This window comes from Hibiscus syriacus, unplaced genomic scaffold, assembly GCF_006381635.1.
Source record: "Hibiscus syriacus cultivar Baekdansim isolate YM2019G1 unplaced genomic scaffold, ASM638163v2 tig00110584_pilon, whole genome shotgun sequence".
Taxonomy (NCBI): domain Eukaryota; kingdom Viridiplantae; phylum Streptophyta; class Magnoliopsida; order Malvales; family Malvaceae; genus Hibiscus; species Hibiscus syriacus.
Genome location: NW_024062792.1, coordinates 4632587 through 4638586, shown reverse-complemented (window position 1 = coordinate 4638586; position 6000 = coordinate 4632587). Strand labels below are relative to the sequence as shown.

The window sequence follows — 6000 nt, the reverse complement described above, 5'->3', positions numbered from 1 at the left end:
TCGATCAGCTTGGTGGTGCAAGGTGGTTCACCAAGTTGGATTTGCGATCGGGCTATTACCAAGTCAGGATAGCCGAGGGAGATGAACCGAAGACAGCCTGCGTGACTAGGTACGGTTCGTATGAATACCTTGTGATGCCCTTGGCCTACGATGCTCCAGCACTTTCTGCACCTGATGAACAAGGTGTTGCAACCTTTTCTGGATTGATTCGTTGTTGTCTACTTCGACGACATCATCATTTACAGCAAGACGTTGGAGGAGCATGTTGAACACTTGAAGCAAGTGTTTCTGGTGTTGCGAGAGAACGAGCTCTTTGTCAAAGAGGAAAAGTGCTCATTCGCCAAAACGGAGGTTCCTTTCCTTGGCCACATTATTGGAGGTGGCAAGATCTGGATGGATATGGACAAGGTTCGAGCCATTGATGAATGGCAAGTGCCAACCAAGGTGACGGAGCTGAGATCATTCCTGGGGTTGGCCAACTATTACCGGAGGTTTGTCAAAGGTTACTCAAAAATCGCAGCCCCCTTAACCGAGTTATTGAAGAAAGACAAGGCGTGGGATTGGTGCCCGAAGTGTCAAAGTGCCTTTGATGAAATCAAGCTTGCTATGATAAGCGAGCCAGTTTTGGTGTTGCCAGATCACACCAAGCCCTTTGAAGTTTTCACCGATGCATCCGACGTTGCCATTGGTGGGGTCCTGATGCAAGAGGGACATCCGGTTGCTTATGAAAGCCGGAAGCTCAATGAGACCGAGAGGAGATACACGGTCCATGAGAAAGAGATGACTGCAGTTGTGCACTGTTTACGCACATGGCGACATTACTTACTTGGGTCCAAGTTCGTGGTTTACAGACAATGTTGCCAACAGTTACTTCTAACCCAGAAGAAGTTGTCACCGAAGCAAGCTCGTTGGCAAGAGTTCCTTGCCGAGTTTGACTTGTCCTTGGAGCACAAACCTGGGAAAGTGAATTCCGTGGCCGATGCCTTAAGCCGAAGGTGTGACATGGAGTTTGTGAGTTTGCCGACGGGACAGCTGCGGGAGCGCATCAAAGAGGGGTTGTCACATGATCCGATAGCCCCTTCATTGATTGAGCTTGCCAGGGGGGGCAAGACTAGAAAGTTTTGGCTAGATGGAGGCTTGTTGTATGCTCGAGGACACCGCCTCTATGTGCCACAATTTGAAGGATTGCGAAAGGAGCTCATGAGGGAATGCCATGATTCCAAGTGGGCGGGACATCCGGGGATCCACCGGACTTTGGCCTTGATAGCGGAGCACTATTATTGGCCGCACATGGGCAATGATGTCGAAGCCTATGTGAAGACCTGTCTTGTGTGCCAGCAAGACAAGATAGAGCAAAGGAGACCAGCTGGATTGTTGTAGCCTCTGCCTATCCCGAGAAACCATGGGAAAGTCTTTCCATGGATTTCATTGTTGGTTGCCTGTTTCCGATGGATTTTCTAGCATCATGGTCGTGGGTGGATAGATTTTCCAAGTATGGGACCTTATTCCAGCTTCCAAAGTTTGTCCAGCCGAGGAGGCCGCTCGTCTTTTCCTCAAGTACGTGGTGAAGTACTGGGGTGTTCCAAAGACGATTATCAGTGATCGGGACACAAGGTTTACTGGGAGGTTCTGGAAGGAGTTGTTCAAATTGATGGGATCAAGCTTGAACTTCTCGACAAGTGTTCATCCCCAGACGGATGGGCAAACCGAGAGAGTGAATGCACTCGTAGAGACCTACTTGAGGCACTATGTGAGTGCCACGTAACGTGACTGGCCAAAATTGTTGGATGTAGCCCAGTTTTCCTACAATTTGCAGAGGAGTGAAGCGACCAATCAGAGTCCATTTGAGATTGTTATCGGGCAGCAGCCGCTTACACCAAATGCGGTTGTGACTGGGTACCAAGGGCCAAATCAAACAACATACCAATTTGCCAAGGAGTGGCAAGAACAACATGAACTAGCCCGAGCTTGTTTGCACAAGGCCGGGAAGCGAACCAAAAAGTGGGCAGATCGAAAGCGTCGGGATGTAAACTTTGAGGTTGGTGACCGAGTCCTTGCCAAATTAAGTGGTATCTTGCGCAAACCATATCACAAAGGGCTTGTGCGAAGATACGAGGGGCCATTCAAAGTTTTGAAGCGAGTAGGCACCATGGCCTACAAATTGGAGTTGCCTTCGACCATCAAAGCTCATCCGGTGTTCCATGTGAGTTTGTTAAAGCCATACCATCAGGATGAGGAGGAGCTAGATCGAGGCAAGTCACACCGAGCGCCAGTCGGGGTAAAGGTCTCATACGAGAGAAGTAGAAGCTATCCACGCAGAGAGAGCCGTTCATGGAGTGGGAAAACGACCAAGGCATGAATACCTTGTTCAGTGGAAGGGACTTCCGGAGAGTGAGGGAAGTTGGGAACCTTCCGAAGCCTTGTGGCAATTCCGAGATAAGATTGACCAGTTTCACTCTAGTCGCGCAACGAGGGCGTCGCTAGAACTAGTGGGGGAGAATGTCACAGACCGCCAGCCCAAGACCGAGCCCAGTTCGTTCAAGGCTGCCAGAGACTACCTTTGCCACGTTTTGGGCCTTCTAGAAGACCCAGCAGAGCTGGCCCATCCACCTTGGAGAGAGAAGAGGCATGATAATTATTTGAAATTATCTTAGAGATAATTCCCACTAATTATTATTTAATTTAGAGATAGAGTAGGGCTCTTTTCTGACCGTTGATGTAATTTAATCTTAACCGTTGATTGTAGGGGGCTCCAACTATAAAAGGAGGCTCACCCCCACCTCATTTACTCACTTCAGATTGAGGAATACAAGTTAGCATTCACTCTAAACTCTCTATTCTCCATTTGAGCGCCCATCTCTCTATTTTTCCCATTTCCTTTATTTTTGCAACGTTCTAAGCATTCTCGCTTAGTGAAGGTTTGGGTTACTTAGCCGAGTTTCGACCTCGAAAACGACTAAGGCCACACGAGCTTGCTAGCAGCAGTCTAGCCCCGTGACATTTGCTAGATGATTATTCATGAACATAATTTTAATTGTTCATAAACATGTTATATCATATGTTCATGGGCATGGGCGTTTAAAGTTCACCATGTTTATTTAATATTGACGAAAATATTCATTTAATTTAAACAAACAAACACAAAAACGTATAGTTTGAAATCAAACAAACACTAGCACAATTTTGGAATTCGTAACTGAATATGAACGAGCTTAAATAAACAAACGAACATGAACAAAAGTACATTCTTTCAAGCTCAATTCATTTACATCCGTAAGCATGCCATATACATTGAGTTCCTGAAGAAGCAGATATGAACATGGTGACTTACAGGATCAGGATGACACACAGCCCTGGTACTGCCACCATCACAAGTCCAGCTACCATCCTCATTTACAGAAACGAAGCCTGCTCGATTCTTGACAGAAATAACCGCTGCTTCTCTGAAAAAATGTATTAAATTTCAAGAAGTCAAGAATTAAAAAAGCACCAAAAAATGAGCATTGAGGAGAACTCCATTAATTACACAATCTTATCTTTGCAACACCAAACAAAGATGAAAATAAGGAAACAATAGATGCTTAAAAATTTTCTAAGAAAATGCAATGAAGATGAAAAAGCATAAACACATTACCCTTTAGTAACGAGAACAATATCGATATTCCGTCGAGAACCAGTGTCGGCATCTGGAATACGAAGCCCCACGTACACCTTTCCACCATAAAGTTGTTCAAGTCTACAATGAAGTTGCATCAAAAGAAGCAGTTAATAAAGAAATGAGAGAACTTGATTACGGCCACATAGATTTACCGAAATACTCTGTTAATGTCAATTTTGGTTGCAAATAAGCTAACAAAGTAACCTAAGATAATTTGTGATTGGTGCTTCTGCAACTTAATTTTTTTTTGCTATGCCAACAAAAAATGCAACATTTCCATGTTAACAACAGTAATTGTTCAGGAGACCCTCTTTCTCCTTTACTGTTCGTTCTTGTCATGAATGTTTTATCCAAACTCCTTAATAAGGCAGCTGACATAGGTATTTTTAGTTACCACCCAAAGTGCAAGAAAATTGGCCTGACCCACCTTACTTTCGCTGACGATCTGTTAATTTTCTACAAAGGTAACCTTGAATCTGTCATGGGAGTTATTTATGTTCTTGATTATTTCTATGAGCTATCTAGGCTTAACCTTAATGCTCTCAAGTGTGAGATTTTTACAGCTGGCATCTCCGCTCATTCTACTCATAATATCATTAACTTTTCTGGTTTCCAACATGGACTCTTGCCTATAAGGTACTTGGGAATCCCCTTGGTCACTAGGAAACTCTCTTTAAAAGACTGTCAGCCTCTTTTTGATAATGTTGAATATATTTTGATATTTCGATATAACAAATTAAGTTAAATGAATTTTAAGATTTTCCAAAAAGATTTTCTAAGTATATTCGATATAATTATTCGAATATCAAAATATTATTCCAAATATTTCAAATTTCATTTTTAATCCTTACTCAAGTGTAAAATTAAGTTTTAGTCTTAAAATAATTTCAAAACAATTTTACAAAATATTTTGAACCATTTCAAAGCTAAAATTTCTAGATTGCTCATAGGGAACCGATTCCCCCCCCAAGGGGGTACCGATTCCCCCTGAATGGTTTGGCTCCGAGAATTCCAGTATGCTCGGAGGAAACCGATTCCCCCCACTGTTCAACGGTCGAAATATTTGAATTTTACACTTAGGGAACCGATTCCCCATGAGGGGTACCGATTCCCCCCACGCTCTAAGCTGTTTTATTAAATGATTTCACACTAAAACGACTCTATTATCTCCACTAATCATCCCCAACATTCAGAAGTGATTCAAGGTGTATTTAAGCAAGCTTAGAAGTCATTGATCTATAACAAGAAATATCAAGCAACTAGAATCAAGAGAGAATCAAAGAGAAAACATCAAACCTCAAGTTTGAGCATTTCAAGCCTATTTTTCATTCAATATTCATTTTTGCTTTCAAGAACACTTATTGTGCTCAATTGTATTCATTCTTGAGTGTTCTTTTCTTTGCTCTAGAATTGTGCAAACAATCTACCTTGTGAGGATTTCCTTGTAAGTTTGCAAATTTGTATTGTTCTCTTTGGGAGAGAGTGTTCTCAAGAATTTGGGGTATAATTCTTGAGGGGTTGTAAGGTTACTCTTTGTCCTCAAAAGAAAGACAAATTAGTGATTTTGTGGAAAATCCTTAGTGTGGATAGCTAAGGTAGTGGACATAGACTTTGGTTGAGAAAGCCGAACCACTCTAAATCGATGTGCAAATTTCTTTCAATTTTCTGCAAAAGCTTCCACCAAAATTTTAATTGCCAATTCAGCCCCTCTTGGCCATATTCTTCAATGGATTAACTCAACAATTGGCATCAGAGCCTAACTCATTTGAAGGTTTAATCACCTCTTGAGTCGATTCGGGAAGAGTTACATCGATAATCAAAGTCATCAATGGCCTCTACTTCAAACTTCGACCCCAGTCTCGATTCGATGCCCGTCAACAAGCCTCCTTTCTTTAATGGGGCTAACAATGCCTATTGGAAAAATAGGATGATGTACTTCATTCAAGCAAGTGACATGGGAGCATGGAATGTCGTAGAAGAAGGATACATCAAGCCTCTCACGCATCCAAGATTGTGGAGTGAAGGAGAGACAAAAATGTTCCAGCTCAACTCTATAGCCATCCATATCATATTTTGTGCTCTTGGACCAGATGAATACGGAATAGTTTCATCTTTTACAACCTCCAAAGAAATATGAGACAAACTTCAAGTCACTCATGAAGGTACCGATGAGGTAAAGAAATCTAAAATTAGTATTCTAACGCATAACTATAAAAATTTCAGGATGAAACCAAATGAAGATATCAAAGCTATGACGGATAGATTTTCAACAATTGTCAATGGTCTCAAATCATATGGAGAGATCATTTCAAATGAAAAGCTTGTGAGGAAGTTAGTCTACT

At 42.1% G+C, this 6000-nt stretch overlaps 1 pseudogene; it reads left to right on the top strand.

Annotated features, from left to right (window-relative positions):
- Positions 1-3923: 3923 nt before the first annotated feature.
- Positions 3924-6000, top strand: part of LOC120133533 — a 36653-nt pseudogene continuing 34576 nt past the window's right edge.